Source organism: Pogona vitticeps, chromosome 3 (genome assembly GCF_051106095.1).
Source record: "Pogona vitticeps strain Pit_001003342236 chromosome 3, PviZW2.1, whole genome shotgun sequence".
NCBI classification, from domain to species: Eukaryota; Metazoa; Chordata; class Lepidosauria; order Squamata; family Agamidae; genus Pogona; species Pogona vitticeps.
Genome location: NC_135785.1, coordinates 130,482,902 through 130,501,951, shown reverse-complemented (window position 1 = coordinate 130,501,951; position 19,050 = coordinate 130,482,902). Strand labels below are relative to the sequence as shown.

Sequence of the window (19,050 nt, the reverse complement as noted above, 5' to 3'; positions counted from 1 at the left end):
TCAAACAGCAGGGGGGGAGTGAGGGGGATCTGAATTGGTTAGAAAGACAGCCAATCTATATTGCATGCCCCTGTTTTAACATTTTGACACTAAAAGCAAATATTGCTGCATTGTTCTCTGAGGAACTTTTGTTTAAATTTACTCTTTTAAACACTCTAATTTAAGAAAATTTTCTAAAGAGCTTCAAATGCCATTCCTCAGTTTAAGATATCACATTCTTGTATGAGCGCTGATCCAGTCCTTCAGAGGATATTTTTAAAAAATCATAGAAAAGGAAATCAGTGAAATACTCACAAGAATAGCATTAATTTAATGTCATATCAGACTGATTGTGAATTTGCATCATGGAGCCTTTTTGGGCTTGCATTGTCATCATATCACTAGATCAATATTAGACACTTAATTTCTTATACTTTGTCTTCTCCTGAAAAAAAGATAGAGCCTGTCTAAAAGATTAAATCAGTACAACAGAAATAAGAAGTCTATTTCTATTTGGCACATCATGTGTCACAATATGATTCTCAATTATTCTGCATTCCTTTCTCGAGCTTAGAGCCAGTTTCTATAAACAGGAAATGTTTCCATTACAAAGATTTAGCTCGCTGCTAAGTCTAAAGACTTTGAGCAAGTGAGCGTTGTTTGCCGCCCACCCTGGAAAAGACCGAGGCAACGCGGGAACTAGCAGCGTGAGGGGTGGAGAGACGAACCTTCTTAAGGAGCTGCTCCACCTCACGCCTTCCTCTTCTTTTTGGGCAACGAGTACTGAGGAGTCTCGTCCAGTGGCTTTGCAGCTTTGCAGCTTTGCGGAGGAGAAAGAGTGGCTGCTTGGAGGAAGGACAGCATCGGATGTCCTTTCTGGTGTTCAAATTTATTTACTGGGCTAATTTTAAAATCCCTGGGAGAAGTGTGGATGGTGAGCGAGTGGGGGAAAGAAAGGGAAGAGCCAGAGGAGCCCTTACTCATCGCGGCGCTGCGTTCCGGGCGCTGCGCCACGACGCGGGCGTACCCCCCCCGCTTTGTGTGAAGGTTGTGAGGGGGTGTGTGTTTAATTAGGGCTTGTTGTGGCTGAGTGGGGGAGGTATAGAGAAGAGTTGGAGGAGCTTTTCAACACCGTGGCGCCGCGTTGCAGCCGCTGTGCCGTGGCGCGAACCTACTCCCTGCCCTTCTTTATAAGAACGTCTATAAACAAACAAACAAAACGAAGCAATAGCATTGGGTCCGTTTCTTTTAGTGAGGTGTGTCTTTTAGGAAGGATTGGCAGTGAAAGGCAGGGAGTAGTCAGGAGCTTTTGATTGCTGCGGTGCTGGGGTTCTTTTTTGCCGCGCGCTGCCGCGTGAACGTCTTTAAAAGAAAGAAAACATTGGGCCCGTTTCATTTAGCGCGGAGCTGACGGCTGCCTCCCCCCCCCCTTTTTGGCGTGAGTGTACGTGTATAGGTGTGCTAGTAGTATGCTGGTGTATTGGAAGTTTGTGTGTGGGTCCTGTGTGTTAGTGTTTGTGCCTGTCGGGAACCTTGTGGGCGCATCCCGCCGCCGCCATTTTGCAAGTTTCGCGCCCATTTTTCTAGGGATGTACTAAACGGATGATCACTGAAAGGGATGATCGGGATGATTGCCTGCAGTTCACCTCCAAGCCCCTAGATGTCACTATCTTTTTTCACTTAAGCTCAATTTAAACAAATAATAACCAACATAAAGCTTGTAAATATGTATGACTAATCTAAAAACGGGTTATTAGTGCATATATGTATACCTGGCACTGGTCTCTATGCGCTTCCTGTGGGATGACGGCTGTATCTTTCTGATTTACGTGGGATGATGGGGTTATTAGTGCATATATGTATACCTGGCACTGGTCTCTATGCGTTTCCTGTGGGATGACGGCTGTATCTTTCTGATTTACGTGGGATGATGGGGTTATTAGTGCATATATGTATACCTGGCACTGGTCTCTATGCGTTTCCTGTGGGATGACGGCTGTATCTTTCTGATTTACGTGGGATGATGGGGTTATTAGTGCATATATGTATACCTGGCACTGGTCTCTATGCGTTTCCTGTGGGATGACGGCTGTATCTTTCTGATTTACGTGGGATGATGGGGTTATTAGTGCATATATGTATACCTGGCACTGGTCTCTATGCGTTTCCAGTGGGATGACGGCTGTATCTTTCTGATTTACGTGGGATGATGGGGTTATTAGTGCATATATGTATACCTGGCACTGGTCTCTATGCGTTTCCTGTGGGATGACGGCTGTATCTTTCTGATTTACGTGGGATGATGGGGTTATTAGTGCATATATGTATACCTGGCACTGGTCTCTATGCGTTTCCTGTGGGATGACGGCTGTATCTTTCTGATTTACGTGGGATGATGGGGTTATTAGTGCATATATGTATACCTGGCACTGGTCTCTATGCGTTTCCTGTGGGATGACGGCTGTATCTTTCTGATTTACGTGGGATGATGGGGTTATTAGTGCATATATGTATACCTGGGACTGGTCTCTATGCGTTTCCTGTGGGATGACGGCTGTATCTTTCTGATTTACGTGGGATGATGGGGTTATTAGTGCATATATGTATACCTGGCACTGGTCTCTATGCGTTTCCTGTGGGATGACGGCTGTATCTTTCTGATTTACGTGGGATGATGGGGTTATTAGTGCATATATGTATACCTGGCACTGGTCTCTATGCGTTTCCTGTGGGATGACGGCTGTATCTTTCTGATTTACGTGGGATGATGGGGTTATTAGTGCATATATGTATACCTGGCACTGGTCTCTATGCGTTTCCTGTGGGATGACGGCTGTATCTTTCTGATTTACGTGGGATGATGGGGTTATTAGTGCATATATGTATACCTGGCACTGGTCTCTATGCGTTTCCTGTGGGATGACGGCTGTATCTTTCTGATTTACGTGGGATGATGGGGTTATTAGTGCATATATGTATACCTGGCACTGGTCTCTATGCGTTTCCTGTGGGATGACGGCTGTATCTTTCTGATTTACGTGGGATGATGGGGTTATTAGTGCATATATGTATACCTGGCACTGGTCTCTATGCGTTTCCTGTGGGATGACGGCTGTATCTTTCTGATTTACGTGGGATGATGGGGTTATTAGTGCATATATGTATACCTGGCACTGGTCTCTATGCGTTTCCTGTGGGATGACGGCTGTATCTTTCTGATTTACGTGGGATGATGGGGTTATTAGTGCATATATGTATACCTGGCACTGGTCTCTATGCGTTTCCTGTGGGATGACGGCTGTATCTTTCTGATTTACGTGGGATGATGGGGTTATTAGTGCATATATGTATACCTGGCACTGGTCTCTATGCGTTTCCTGTGGGATGACGGCTGTATCTTTCTGATTTACGTGGGATGATGGGGTTATTAGTGCATATATGTATACCTGGCACTGGTCTCTATGCGTTTCCTGTGGGATGACGGCTGTATCTTTCTGATTTACGTGGGATGATGGGGTTATTAGTGCATATATGTATACCTGGCACTGGTCTCTATGCGTTTCCTGTGGGATGACGGCTGTATCTTTCTGATTTACGTGGGATGATGGGGTTATTAGTGCATATATGTATACCTGGCACTGGTCTCTATGCGTTTCCTGTGGGATGATGGCTTTATTTTTTTAGTGGTCCCTCAACATGGAATATTAATTCGTTCCAGAACAGCAAATATATGTTGAACCCATAAATATATGGAAAACTGGTAATCTGTTATGGACCCATCAAACATGTAATCCCAGTATAAAAGAAAATAAATAAATGAAGGAATGTAAGCACACAAATAGGTCATAGAAACAGCTACTTGCCAAAAAAGTAGCAATTGTGTTCAAAGCAATTCTTTTTTTTTTTTTTTTAGTATGGAGCTCATGACTTGCCTGTTACCATTCACAGCACAGCTGCTATGTTTATTTTATATAAGGAGTATTATTTGTTTGCAGCTTATCAGGTGCTTTCACCTGCCTTGGTGCTGGCTGTTCTGTGGCCGGCTCCAATGGCCAGGTGCTAGACATAGCAGGAAAGGATAAGACTACAGCTGAAGTCTGTATCTGATATCTCCCCATAGTGTACTCAGGTTACAGCGTAGCCAGCAGTGTACAGCAGCAGCACAGTTTAGCTTTAAAGGGTACCAGACACCTAGGACAGGCTTCCCCAATAACCCCAGTGGATTAAACTAGAGGTTATAAGATATAATTTATTATATTGATTATTTATATTGTTACTTTGTTGTATTTTTTGTGATTGCTTATTGATCACTATGCAATAAGGATTGTGTAATTTGCATATCAACCCAGCATTTGTCTGCATCCATTACCGGGTTTTTTATTCTTGTCTATTTATTGTCTGTTTATTTAATATTTAATAAAATGTATCATTTTTAATAAAGGCTGTAGTTTATGTCTTTTTTTTTAGTGCATATGATCTAGTTTGACATATTGGCCCATATATTTGACCGTATTGGTCAGTTGTTTATAGGTAGTATATTGTAATTAGTATATTGTAATGCAGTATTGCTATCAAGCGGTCGCATAGTCTAATCTAGTCCCATAATGGGGCTAAAAACAAAACAGAATTAAAACACAATATTTAAAAAATGAAATAACCCTAAACCCAAACCGTAGGCCCAAAACCTAACCCTAACAATAAACCTTATGTTTAACCCCTAATCTTAACTCCAACTACAACCCATAACCATAATTCAACCTTCCACATGAGTTGACCTCATGCCCGTCAAACTTTCATAGTTAACCTAACGGCCATCGATTAAACAGCTGGAACTGCTGTGTTGATAATCCAGGTATCAGTACAGCGCACCCTTACTTTAGGCACATACTGTGATAGAACCTGTAACCCTGCATCACCTGTCTGTGAAGGCAAGCTGAGACCTATTGTACCACAACCAGTTTTGTCTGTAATAGCTGATTTACTCTCAAGGGTGACAGGTTAGTTTATTGGGGATCTGGCCGTCTATGGCCAGTAGGTCAATTCTCCTTAGGTCAACTGTGGAAAGTCGACAAGCAGAACATCGGCTCTTGTGCAAGATTGACTATATAAAATGATCGACTTGCAGAAGATCGTCTGTTCTGCAAGGTCAACCTCCACAAGGGTAATATTCTGACTGTCGAGTGTCCTATCATCGATATTATGAAATTAACCTTTAAAGGTTTGTGGTTAGGGTTACCCTAACCATATACTGGGATGACTCGCTGCAGGACCAACTCCCATTTGACTCCTCCTATATTTACCAATGCACATTCTGGCACACTCAATGCGCACGTGATGTGCAAAGAAAATTGATGGATCTTATGGTCAAATAGAAGGAACATAAGATTCAACGAACGTCGAGCGGGAGTGCGCGTTTAAACAACATCTTACATAAAAATATACTGTGACCACACGATGCATGATGTCATCCTAGTGTATGGCCAGCATTAGAGTTCAAACTAACAGATCTAGTTTATTGTTTTATCTATTATGGACAGTTTGTGATGCTGGAAGTTGTGGTTCTGCTGGAATTATTCAGTATAGCCAGTCTTTGAGAAAAATTATTTATTGAAACCATGCAGAAGAAGTTCATACAGTGTTTTTGCAACTATTTCACTGTATCCATTAGGATACCACACTAAAAGGTGTCAGACAGTACCCTAACAGATGCTGTAAGAAAGCCACAGCAATCCCATGGGGGACAATAGAGCAGTGTGAATCCGGCCTACTCCGGTGATATCTCAAGTTGGACAGAAGGTCAGCAGGTTGGCTTGTCTGATGAAGAGTTGGTTAGATTTATGCCGCGCTGTTTTAGTTGGACAAACAGGTTTGATGGATGAAAGTTTGGAGGGTTGTGGTTAAGTGAGGCTAAGTCCACACTAGGTCCGTGCAGCCTCCGTTCGTGCTGCACGGACCTAGCATGGAATGTAGACAGAACACCGACGGAGCATTCTTCCGCCGATGTTCCGTTCAAGCCTATGGTTAGGCTTGTACGGAACATCGACGGAAGAATTGCTGCATTCTCCGTCTATGTTCCGGCTAGGTCCGTGCAGCCCGAACGGAGGCTGCATGGACCTAGTGTGGACTTGGCCTTAGTCTGATGTATGGCCAACATTAGACATTGTATGCAACCATTTTTGAATCCCTTGTTAGGCTCTGTCCCCTTGCAGACACCCACTCCCCCCCACCCCCCTCATTCTGAAGGAAAAAAAAATATTGCATGACACATTTTTTATTCCATTTAAAAATAACAAAATTTTATGGACTTACAGAACCCCCAAAGAAGTCTACAGAGGTCACGTTTGTTCAGTCTGTATACACATGCAGACGGAAGAAATATGCCCATTCAGTCCGCTGAGCTGTTCTGGATGGAAAAGCTCTGCAGACTTTGTAAACACCAGTGTGGACCCAGCCTAAGCATTATTAAAGTATATCAAGTTCTTTGTGGGGGATTCTCTCTTCTTATCTTTGTCTACCTCTTGATAATTTCTGTTAATTATTCTGACCTGTTTATGACCTCCATGTATCTTTACCAATATACAACAATCTGGTCACATGTCCTTTCTGTGAGATGCAAAGAAGATACATTTAATTGAAAGCATAAAACCCTGTGTGATGCAGAGGTAAGTCAGATCTGTTGGACCTCTGAGATCTTTGAAGGTGCTCATAACTCCAGCTACTTGAGTATTTGTTACTGCTGAAAACTGGTCTTTGGAATTTTTCATCATGGCCAATAGACCATTTTTACAACATCTTCAAGAAGAACTCACATATGAATACATTTCTGATCTTATTGAAAAAGTATTCAAAAATGATATATCTGGTGAATGTGTCATGCACCAACCACCAGTGGCTCCAAAAGGAGGAGAAGTCTACATTTTTGTGGCTCTGGAAAGCCTATATAATCCCAGTGGTGTGTGTGTGTGTGTGTGGCTGTGGCCAAAACTACCTCTGACAGCCAGCAGGTGGCAGCATCAGAAAGGGCATGTTAAAAAAGGGCTCTTGCCTCGGGAAGTAACTCACTTCCCCTGAGGAGGCCTGGGCTAGGCCGAAGCGCATGACAAGAACCTTTTTAACATCTTAAGTAGCTTGATTTGACTAGAATGCACGAGTATCCTGCACGGGTTACCTTGTGTATACACACACACACACACACACACACACACACATATATACGGTCTCCATGGTGGTTTTGAACGCTCCTTCCATTGTGGCTGCTTTTGCATTAGTGCTGGAAAGGTACAGGTTTTTGTAGGACCCTTCCAAATGGGGACACCTTGGCGCTCGGTGAAAGGGTTCGACTTAAATGTAGGTGCCATGAGCCCCATTCATTCACTTTTGCCAGTTGGTAAGCTGGTGTTACATATTGTTGCAATACATGCTTATATCTTGGTACATTTAGCAGTGTGTCGCTATAAGCATATATTGCAGCAATATGTAAAACCAGCTTACTGACTGGCAAAAGTTCAATATAGGCGTCATGAGCTCCTCTTTTTAAGGCAAACCCTTCCACTGAGCTCTATGTTGTCCCTGTTAGGAAGGGTCCTACAAACACCTGTCCCTTTTGCAAACTAATGCAAGAACTGCAATAGCAGCTTGGTTAGTTTAATCCATTAGACTCTGCCTGTTCTCCAATGTATGCTGTGACGCCCAGAAACCGTGTGTTCTACAAAACAAAAGCACATGTAGCCCAAATCCCATCGGCTCCATCATGGGCCTTTTTTTGCGGTGTACCAGCACATATTGTGCAACAACAAGCAAAATTCCGTGTGAACACTGCCTCAGTGTACATTATTATTATTATTATTATTATTATTATTATTATTATTATTATTATTATTATTATTATTATTATTATTATTATTATTATTATTATTATTATTATTATTATTATTATTATTATTTTGTTTATTACATTTTTTTTATGTTGATAATCATTAAAGAAGTTTTGCTCAGTTTTAAACTGTATTTTACGCATTTGTTTTCTAAGTATTTTGCAATAAAGGATCCTAATGGCAGAGGAAAAAAATGTATTTTGTCGTTCAAGAAAAATGTATGGAAATATATCACGGGACCAAAGAAAAACATTGTAATAATTCATTATCTTGGCGATCATTCACTTTATCACCCTACTCAACATGGTAATGCGAAATCTTTCCGACCATTTATACCATCAACACCATCATTATTTGTGGAAGGAAGGTTAGAGTGTATTAAACATAATGCTCCTAAAAAAATATATTCTGAGATGCACAGTAAAGCGTCTGCAGAAGGAGATAATGCGAGAATTGCAGTAAACCGTCCCAGAGATTTGAAACAGATTCAAAATCTAAAATACTCTGAAGACCTTAAGAAGAGGAATAAAGATGATTTGTTTGCAACACTACAGCTTGCTTACCAAATAGAATTTATTCGAATTATTAATTTTTTTCCAGATCTTGTTGTATTAGCATGGAAAAAGGAAATAACAGATCTAGCAAAAGACCTTTTAACCATGGCACAAAATGATCCAACAACTAATCAGATGATTTCCTATGATACAACATTCAACCTTGGTGACTTCTATGTTTCTAGTTTTGTACTAAGAAATACTATTTTACAAAATGATCCAATTTTTCCTGTTGCGTTTATGATTCATGAACGGAAATTTCAAAAACACCATGAAAAATTTATAAGTGAACTTTCACCTAGTCTAGACCTGAGCAGCATTAAACATATTCCTGTGGTAACTGATCGTGAAAAAGGAATAATTAGTGCATTCAATAAAGTTTTACCCAACATTCCACTAGTTTTGTGTGGAAATCACATCCTAAAAGATGTTGAATTTTGGGTAAAACGTGCTGGTGGAAAAAAAGACGACATCAAAGTTTTAAAAGATCACATTGAACAGTTACGAAATGCAGAGAGCAAAGAAGAGTGGGTAATTAAATATGAGCAATTTAGAATACTGTGGTCTGAGTCTTTTAGCAATTATTTTGAAAAATACCTACATGAGCCAATGTTTCAATTTTCAAGCAGGTTTTATACCAAACAGTTTCATGCATTTAAGAACAAAACATCAACCAATAATGTCAGTGAAAGTATGAATCGCATTTTAAAGGATGCAACTGATTGGAAGGAACTACCGTTGGACAGCATTCTACTTTGTTTTGAACATCTACAGACATTTTATTTGTATGAGTTCGAAAGGGCTCAATATGGCCTTGGAAAATTTAGACTAAAAGCTACATTTCAAGATCTTTTGAAAAGGCCAACAGAACATACACAGTTTCCAGACTACTTACCCATAGAAAAAATTGTTTTTAAGGTAAAATCACAGAATCCGGATACAACACCAACTATAAATAAACAATCATGTCAAAGAATGACACAGACTTCCATAGCCAATTTATGTATAGAAAGAAATTTAGTTTCTCTGAATACACAGTTACAGGTGTTTATAGTTAAAAATCCTTTTAAAAAAGAAGTGCATTCTGTCTTTTTATCCCCAAAGCCAAGTTGCTCATGTAAAAGCTCTGGTCTCTGCTTTCATATAATCGCTGTGCAAAAAGCTACTGGAATTTTTATACAAGACACTTTTTCATACTGCCTATCAACATTAAGAAAACAAGCAAGAAAAAAGCGCTGTGAGGGAAAATCAGGTCGCAAAAAACCACGCAAAGAAGATTATGCATATATAACAGAACCAGCGCCTGATTCAATGCTTGCACGTAGTACACAATTTGCCACAAAAGAAGAAACATCCATTATAGAGTTGTCATCAGAAAGTAATTCTGTCGATTTAATTGATGAGGATTTCCCATGTCCAAAAAACACAAGTACCCCAAAGAAGATAAACATTCAGAAAGAGAATTATCCCTGGCACAATATTGAAGGCGACTTTGACATCCGCACACCATGTCTAAAACCCCAGGCTTGGCTGGAAGGAGACATTTTAGACTCTGCATTAATAAACATTATAAAGTCATCTGCTCTTTCCAGCTGTTGTTTTGCTGTGCCAACCCATTATTTCCATGCTGTGGCCAATGGAGGGTACTTGCCTTTTTAAAAACTGGCAGATCATATGTCCCTTTTAAACTTTGATGCCTTACTTTTTCCTATAAATACAGACCTATCTTTGTATGGTGGAGGGGTACATTGGCTTTTAGCTGTTGCTGATCTTCGCCAGAAGAAAGTAATAATACTGGATTCATTGTCAAACAATGCATATGACAAGTATTGCCAAATAATACAAAAAATACTTTATGGCATTTATGCTTTATGTTCAAATGTACAGTATCTAGAGACTGAATGGACCTGGATAGTAAGTGCAGACTGCCCAAAACAAAACAATGCCTATGACTGTGGATTACACGTTTTAATCCACACATATAGCATATGTAATGGACTTCAATATATAAAAAATTTTGACAGTTTAAAAGTGCGAAAGTGGCTAGATGAAGTGGTGAAACTACTGGATTACCAGCACATGGAAAAAAAAGGAGAAAAAATACACCAAAGAATATCACAAAAAATGTTAATTTATAATCCACCCATGATACAACTAATGGAAAGAAATACAGAAGAGGACATAAGAAATTTTGCATCCCACTATGGCAGTGCAGAAGGTTGGACAATGTGCTCATCAAGCCATTGTTTTCTAGACTTAGAACACGAAGAGAAACAAATTTTTTGTGTCATATGTCGAAAGTGGTATCACCAAAAATGTGAAGCATCAAAAGGAAGAATACCAACATATTATATATGCTTACAATGCAAAAGAGATAAAATACCTTCTTAAAAATTGGTTTACATAAAATGTTTATACAGGAAAAGCTTACCTCCCACCACTTGATAGAGATTGTACTACATCTCACTAATTACTTGCTTTGTTATTTTATTCTTAAACAGTATTAAAAAAAAAAGTTTGTACCAATTTTTTGCTTGTGGATTACTCAGTTGCATTTGGGGGTGTATACAGTATATCGGAGCATATTTGTGTGGTTACATGTGTGTATGTATACATCTATGTAGATGACAGATGATCATGAGCAGTGGGGACACTTTAACCCCTTCCTGATACATTTGTTTTTTTCTGAGCGTTCGTTTTTTCATCCTCGCCTTTCAAGAACATAATATTTATTTATTTTTTTGGTCTACGACCAAAAGGGGCTTAAGGGTTTGTTTTTTGTGCTTGTACTTTGTGTTCACATTGTTTATTTTAGCCTGTAATGTACTAAGAAATCAGTAAAAAATTACTATGTGGGGTAAAATGTGGAAAAAAAAATGCAATTATGCAATTTTTGAGAGTGGTTACTTTTTTTGGAGTTCATAGTTCGTATAAATGACAAGTTGTCTTTTATTGTGCAGGTTGATACTATTCAAGTGAAACCAAATATGTGTAGTTTTTGGTACACTATGGTTTTAATACCTAAAAAAAAAACCTTATTTTTATTTTTTTATGCTCAAAATTAACAGAATTTTACAGACATTTATGGAATCCTCATAGAAGTCTATGGGTGTCCCTTCTGTTGTGTGTGCATAAGGATGAAAACAAAAAAAATAGGTCCATAAAGTGCCACTCAGCTGTTTCAGACGGAACAGCTAAGCAGAACTTGGAAACTCCAGTGTGGACCCAGCCTTAAACATGTTATACTATATTAAAGACCTCCATACACTACGGCGATATCTTGGACCACCAATGAGACTACCCCCCCCACTTTTCACAAATATGAAGCCTATAGTAGACCACATTACACACACTAGCCAACAATGTTTATGGCCTGGACTACTTTACCCACTATAAATGCATTTCAGTCACACAAATGACTATTTCATTTTCTCAAGAAATATATACTATTCTAAATAGTCCAATGTGTTAGCAGAAGAAATTGAAGTTCCATATAGTGTTGAAATTATTTACCCCATCATCCCACGTAAATCAGATACAGCCATCATCCCACAGGAAACGCATAGAGACCAGTGCCAGGTATACATATATGCACTAATAACCCCATCATCCCACGTAAATCAGAAAGATACAGCCATCATCCCACAGGAAACGCATAGAGACCAGTGCCAGGTATACATATATGCACTAATAACCCCATCATCCCACGTAAATCAGAAAGATACAGCCATCATCCCACTGGAAACGCATAGAGACCAGTGCCAGGTATACATATATGCACTAATAACCCCATCATCCCACGTAAATCAGAAAGATACAGCCATCATCCCACAGGAAACGCATAGAGACCAGTCCCAGGTATACATATATGCACTAATAACCCCATCATCCCACGTAAATCAGAAAGATACAGCCGTCATCCCACAGGAAACGCATAGAGACCAGTGCCAGGTATACATATATGCACTAATAACCCCATCATCCCACGTAAATCAGAAAGATACAGCCGTCATCCCACAGGAAACGCATAGAGACCAGTGCCAGGTATACATATATGCACTAATAACCCCATCATCCCACGTAAATCAGAAAGATACAGCCGTCATCCCACAGGAAACGCATAGAGACCAGTGCCAGGTATACATATATGCACTAATAACCCCATCATCCCACGTAAATCAGAAAGATACAGCCGTCATCCCACAGGAAACGCATAGAGACCAGTGCCAGGTATACATATATGCACTAATAACCCCATCATCCCACGTAAATCAGAAAGATACAGCCGTCATCCCACAGGAAACGCATAGAGACCAGTGCCAGGTATACATATATGCACTAATAACCCCATCATCCCACGTAAATCAGAAAGATACAGCCGTCATCCCACAGGAAACGCATAGAGACCAGTGCCAGGTATACATATATGCACTAATAACCCCATCATCCCACGTAAATCAGAAAGATACAGCCGTCATCCCACAGGAAACGCATAGAGACCAGTGCCAGGTATACATATATGCACTAATAACCCCATCATCCCACGTAAATCAGAAAGATACAGCCGTCATCCCACAGGAAACGCATAGAGACCAGTGCCAGGTATACATATATGCACTAATAACCCCATCATCCCACGTAAATCAGAAAGATACAGCCGTCATCCCACAGGAAACGCATAGAGACCAGTGCCAGGTATACATATATGCACTAATAACCCCATCATCCCACGTAAATCAGAAAGATACAGCCGTCATCCCACAGGAAACGCATAGAGACCAGTGCCAGGTATACATATATGCACTAATAACCCCATCATCCCACGTAAATCAGAAAGATACAGCCGTCATCCCACAGGAAACGCATAGAGACCAGTGCCAGGTATACATATATGCACTGATAACCCCATCATCCCACGTAAATCAGAAAGATACAGCCGTCATCCCACAGGAAACGCATAGAGACCAGTCCCAGGTATACATATATGCACTAATAACCCCATCATCCCACGTAAATCAGAAAGATACAGCCGTCATCCCACAGGAAACGCATAGAGACCAGTGCCAGGTATACATATATGCACTAATAACCCCATCATCCCACGTAAATCAGAAAGATACAGCCGTCATCCCACAGGAAACGCATAGAGACCAGTGCCAGGTATACATATATGCACTAATAACCCCATCATCCCACGTAAATCAGAAAGATACAGCCGTCATCCCACTGGAAACGCATAGAGACCAGTGCCAGGTATACATATATGCACTAATAACCCCATCATCCCACGTAAATCAGAAAGATACAGCCGTCATCCCACTGGAAACGCATAGAGACCAGTGCCAGGTATACATATATGCACTAATAACCCCATCATCCCACGTAAATCAGAAAGATACAGCCGTCATCCCACAGGAAACGCATAGAGACCAGTGCCAGGTATACATATATGCACTAATAACCCCATCATCCCACGTAAATCAGAAAGATACAGCCGTCATCCCACAGGAAACGCATAGAGACCAGTGCCAGGTATACATATATGCACTAATAACCCCATCATCCCACGTAAATCAGAAAGATACAGCCGTCATCCCACAGGAAACGCATAGAGACCAGTGCCAGGTATACATATATGCACTAATAACCCCATCATCCCACGTAAATCAGAAAGATACAGCCGTCATCCCACAGGAAGCGCATAGAGACCAGTCCCAGGTATACATATATGCACTAATAACCCGTTTTTAGATTAGTCATACATATTTACAAGCTTTATGTTGGTTATTATTTGTTTAAATTGAGCTTAAGTGAAAAAAGATAGTGACATCTAGGGGCTTGGAGGTGAACTGCAGGCAATCATCCCGATCATCCCTTTCAGTGATCATCCGTTTAGTACATCCCATAGGACCCTAACAGCCGGGCATTTGATACTTTAAAGCAGGGTCTATTGACATTAGACATTAAAGTGGGCAAGTTGAAGTAGGGGACTGGTCTCGAGCTGTACTCAATGGTTAAATAATAATAATAAGATTAAGAATAATAATAAGAATACCGAGTATATTACAATCAAACAGTGCTTAACAACTGAGTGGCTGGGACAGAGCGAGTTAAGTAATAAGCCTGTCAGCAGTTTATAAGGGGGGAATTGATTGACTATGGTTCCACAAAAAGGGGTTGCTGGTGTTGGTAGGAGTACAATTTAATTACTGTTAGGAGTCAGACATTGTCGGTGTAGTTAACTTCAACTGGGTGTATTGGATACATTGTGTGTCTAAGTAAAATAATAATAATTAAGAATATAATATTAAGAAAGGAGAGGTAATATATATTTGGGCAGCTGCATTAGTTTATTAGATCAAATTTATAGTCACACCAGTAATAGAGTGCGCGTGGGAATAAATAAACAAGTAAATAATTCGCAATAAATAAGGAAATAGATAATTATAGAAATACATTGAATTAGAAGGGGATTTATATATATATAACAAAATATGCATAAGAATTTCATAAATATCAGTGCTAAATAGTACAATATTTTTAAGGGAATACTTGGAGTAATAAATATATAAGAGCTTTAATAAATATAGGAGATTTCAAATAATTAAATCCCTTATAAAATTATGGCATACCCAGATAGGGGTATAATTAATAAAGGATCTCTGGTCCTGTAGGAGGGCTGAGGTAATAGTAGTAGTGTGCTCCTCCAGGGGGGTTTTCTTATTTGGGGTAAGATCTTCAATTAGATAGCACCCAAGACAGTTTTTGGCCACGGTACGGGAGATAAGGTGGTCATTGATTGTGCTGTTAGCCAGTCAATTTCATAAGGGTAATTCTCTAGTGATACAAGTGTTTAATGGGTGTCGCGTAAGGGACGCAGTAGGGGACGTGGTGGCGCTGTGGGCTAAACCACAGAAGCCTGTGCTGCAGGGTCAGAAGAACAGCAGTCGTAAGATCGAATCCACTCAACACAGTGAGCTTTGTCCCAGCTCCTCGCCAACCTAGCAGTGCGAGAGCATGTAAATGCGAGTAGATGATTAGGTACCACCTTGGTGGGAAGGTAAAACGGCGTTCCCTAGTCACGCTGGCCACGTGAAAATGGAAACTGTATTTGGACAGGCGCTGGCTCTATGGCTTGAAAAGTGGGATGAGTGCAGCCCCCAAGAGTTGGACACGACTGGACTAAAAATGTCAGGGGGAACCTTTACCTTTAAGTAATTCAAAGGGAAAGCAACCAGCTAAGAGAAAAATAGGAGCACAGTTGTCTCCCCCAATTCTTCTTTGGATGAGACGTCATGGCCAATCTGGCAGGCGTTACATGAAAAGATCTCTGCTATGGAAGCGCAGAGGCTGGCTGCGCAGCATCCTCAGCCTAGTGAAGAGCAGCCCCATAGATTGGTTAGGCAATCAAAGAGCCTCAAAAATCTAGATTGAAGTCACTAGCCCAGGATTTAATGAATCGTTTTACTGCCCTTGAGTCCACACAGGTGAACGAGGTGATTCAGCGGACAAATGTCACCGGGTCGCCTGTTCACCCTAGAGCAAGGAGCAGGGACAAGGGGACAGCAGCATCTTCTGGGGCCATTGACCCATCTACAGCTGAAAAAGAGGTGCAGGGAGAATTGGATGAAGTTGAGTTTGTCACGCCGGGTGTCCCGATGGAGCCTTGTGTGGCTTCCACTTCAAATGGTGAGTGTATTATTGCACCACAAGTGCAGTCGCCTCCGCCTGCTTGGCCTTGGGCTGGTGGAGCGATGGGTACATCATACACAGCCACACCACGAATGACACAGGATAGGGGGTTCCCTAACACAGTTTGGCCATACATGGGTCCTCAGTGGGGAATACGGGGCATGCCATGGGGAGTGGCACCTTCACCGCCTCAGCCTATTATGATAGTGTGGCAGGCTGGCAACACCTGTCTGTCCCCAACACCGGTTGCAATACTGTGCTGATGGGATCCTTGCCATATTCAGATTATTCAACACCTGTAGACATTTAACTGCTGCTACGAAGGAAAAGATTTGGAGGGAAGAATTCATAATTTTCTTAGACCTCTTTAGTAGGAACTGTGAGAAGAGATATTTTGATAAAGAGGACGAGAAAGAAAAGGAGAAACTTAGGGGGAAAGAACCAGACAGAACATGGGCCAATTGGCTCCCTGGCTTTGTGATTTATTCTGGTGTCTTGATTAAAATGCAATCATGGAAGGCACCGGCCCTATTTCAATATTTAGATATCATGATCAGAGCTTATTCGGACTTTGAAGGCCAAGCCTGGTTGCGATATGACGAGGCTTTTCGAATGAGGAGCGCTATTCAGCCTAACCTTCATTGGGACAAACCGCATCCTGGTTTGTGGCTTCAACATATGACTCCAGCGAAGTCTAATTTAGGTGACAGGTTTGACAGTGGTCATTTGAATCGAAAAATGAGTAAATACAACTTGCCTGCCCATGGGCAGGTCAGACGGTTCAACCCCGCTTGCTATGTTTCAATACAACGCCAGGGGTTCTTGCGCATGAAAACCCTATAGATTTAGGCACGAGTGCCTCACCTGCGGAGGGCAGCACCCAAACTCAAGTTGCTTCAAAGCAGGTGCTCAGAGGCAAGACAAAGGGGACGGAGGTCCCAAGAAGCAGAATGGGGGTGGGGGTAACCCTGGAAACGGGGCCCAGCCCAATTAAGGTGGATGTATTGGAGCAATGGTTGGAGCAGTACCCAAGGATAGAGGAAGCTAGATATCCCTTAGAGGGTTTTGAGTATGGCTTTAAGATTTTGCGCAAAACCTGCGGTTGGTAAAGGAATGGAGAGTGTTGAAGAAAATAAGCAAAGAGGTGAAGGAAGGGCAGGTTTTAGGTCCCTTCCCTGAACCTTTCATTGAGAACCTCAGGATTGTCCCATTGGGCAGTGTTCTTAAAAGCACAGGGTGAAATTCGTCTTCTTCACCACCTGTCTTTTCCAGAAGAGGAGTCGCTTAACACTGCTATTCCTCTAGAGCTTTCCACAGTTAGGTACACATCATTTGACGAAGCAGTTGAGATGGTTAAGCTGCCTAGAGTGGTCTTTTAGGCCAGATGGGCGGGGTATAAATCAAATCAATCAATCAATAAATAAATAAATGATGGGATTGGGGCTGAGCTGGCGAAATGCGATGGAAATCTGCGTTTTGGATTTGCCAGTTCACCCACAGGATTTTAACTTGTTGGGATTTCAATTTGAGGGCTCATATTACATAGGCTGCTCGGTGTCGTGTGCCGCCTTTGAACAGTGTAGTACGTTTTTAGAATCAAAGGTTAGGCAATTGGCAAGCTGTACTACGGCTCACTATCTCGACAATTTTCTTTTTTGTGGAGAGAGAGATTCAGGAAGGTGCCAGTACATTTTAAATACATTCAAGGGCTTAGCAATGGAGCTGGTGTTGCCTTTAGCTGAGGAGAAGACCGAGGGGCCAGCCATGGTACTAACGTTCTTAGGTATAGAGATAGATACTGTACAGCAAATATCTAGGTTGCCATTAGAGAAATTGGAAGCTCTGCAGGCAAGAATAGGATCCTTATTAGAGAAGTCCAAGGTGACTCTTAGGGAGCTGCAAGAGATAGACATCTTAATTTTGCATGTAGAGTAGTGGCTCCAGGGTGGGCCTTTATCAGGCTCATTAATGTGGTTATGCCAGGTTTGAAACGTTCGCTACACAGGACTAGGGTTACGAGGGGCATGACGGAGGACCTAAAGGTGTGGATGCAGTTCCTGACAGGAGTTAATGGATCTCCTTTTGAGGTCCGAAAGAAGCGTACAGGTCCAAGGAGAGAGGGAGAGTGCAGGACTCCAGGGCTCCCATTGCTCCCCCATTATTAGAACAATTATGCGAGCAATGGGTGATCATGTGCAAGAACAAATACGAAAGAGCATTATTTAAGGCTGCCTCGTTAATAGCAATTTTTGGGGCCCTTCGGATTAGTGAATTAGTAGTGGGTCTTAAGGAGGATGGATCAATGTTGGCCTTACCATGGAGGGACGTCATAGTCCTGGACAGTAGGCTAGAATTGTTTATCAGACGTTCTTTGCAGACCAGACAGGCAAAGGGAAGCGCCTGGTATTGGGGCAATGCGGTAGAGAGGATATGCCCTGTAGGAGCAGCGAAGGTATATATAGATTACCGAGGGCAAGAGAAAGGATATTTCTTTCAACACGCCGATAATTCTCCACTAACAAAATACCAATTTTGGAAGCTGACAGATCTAGCTTTAGGTAAAGTGGGGGTGCAGGGAATAAGGTTTTGCACACATTCCTTTAGAATAGGGGCGGCTTCCAATGCAGCGGCCCTGGGTTACAGCCCTGAGGAAATTAGACAGTTAGGTCGATGGTCATCTGCGAATTATAATATATATATATTATTGTTCTGGGAAGCCGGAAGGCGAAAGAACGTTTTGATCATCGTCATAGCTATATTTATTGGGCAGAGTGTTTCGCTGCCACCTCCCCGTGGGGGAGTGATTTGGGACTCGGAGCCCAGGCACATATTACATGGAAAGGGCTCCGTGGGATGCAGTGGATACAGTTCAACTGGATGACGCCGTTGGTCAATCCCTGCTGGACGTGCTGGTGGTGCATCTAGGTGGCAATGATGTGCCCAGGTTTGCT

General features: G+C 41.6%; 1 long non-coding RNA gene across 1 annotated transcript in view; it reads right to left on the bottom strand.

The window, feature by feature from the left end:
- LOC144588256 (uncharacterized) overlaps nt 1–1,095 on the bottom strand; it is a 38,259-nt gene extending 37,164 nt beyond the window's left edge. Inside the window, exon 1 of the long non-coding RNA XR_013543709.1 lies at nt 708–1,095. This is a non-coding gene — a long non-coding RNA (uncharacterized LOC144588256). The remainder of the gene's footprint in view (nt 1–707) is intronic.
- Nucleotides 1,096–19,050: the final 17,955 nt, after the last annotated feature.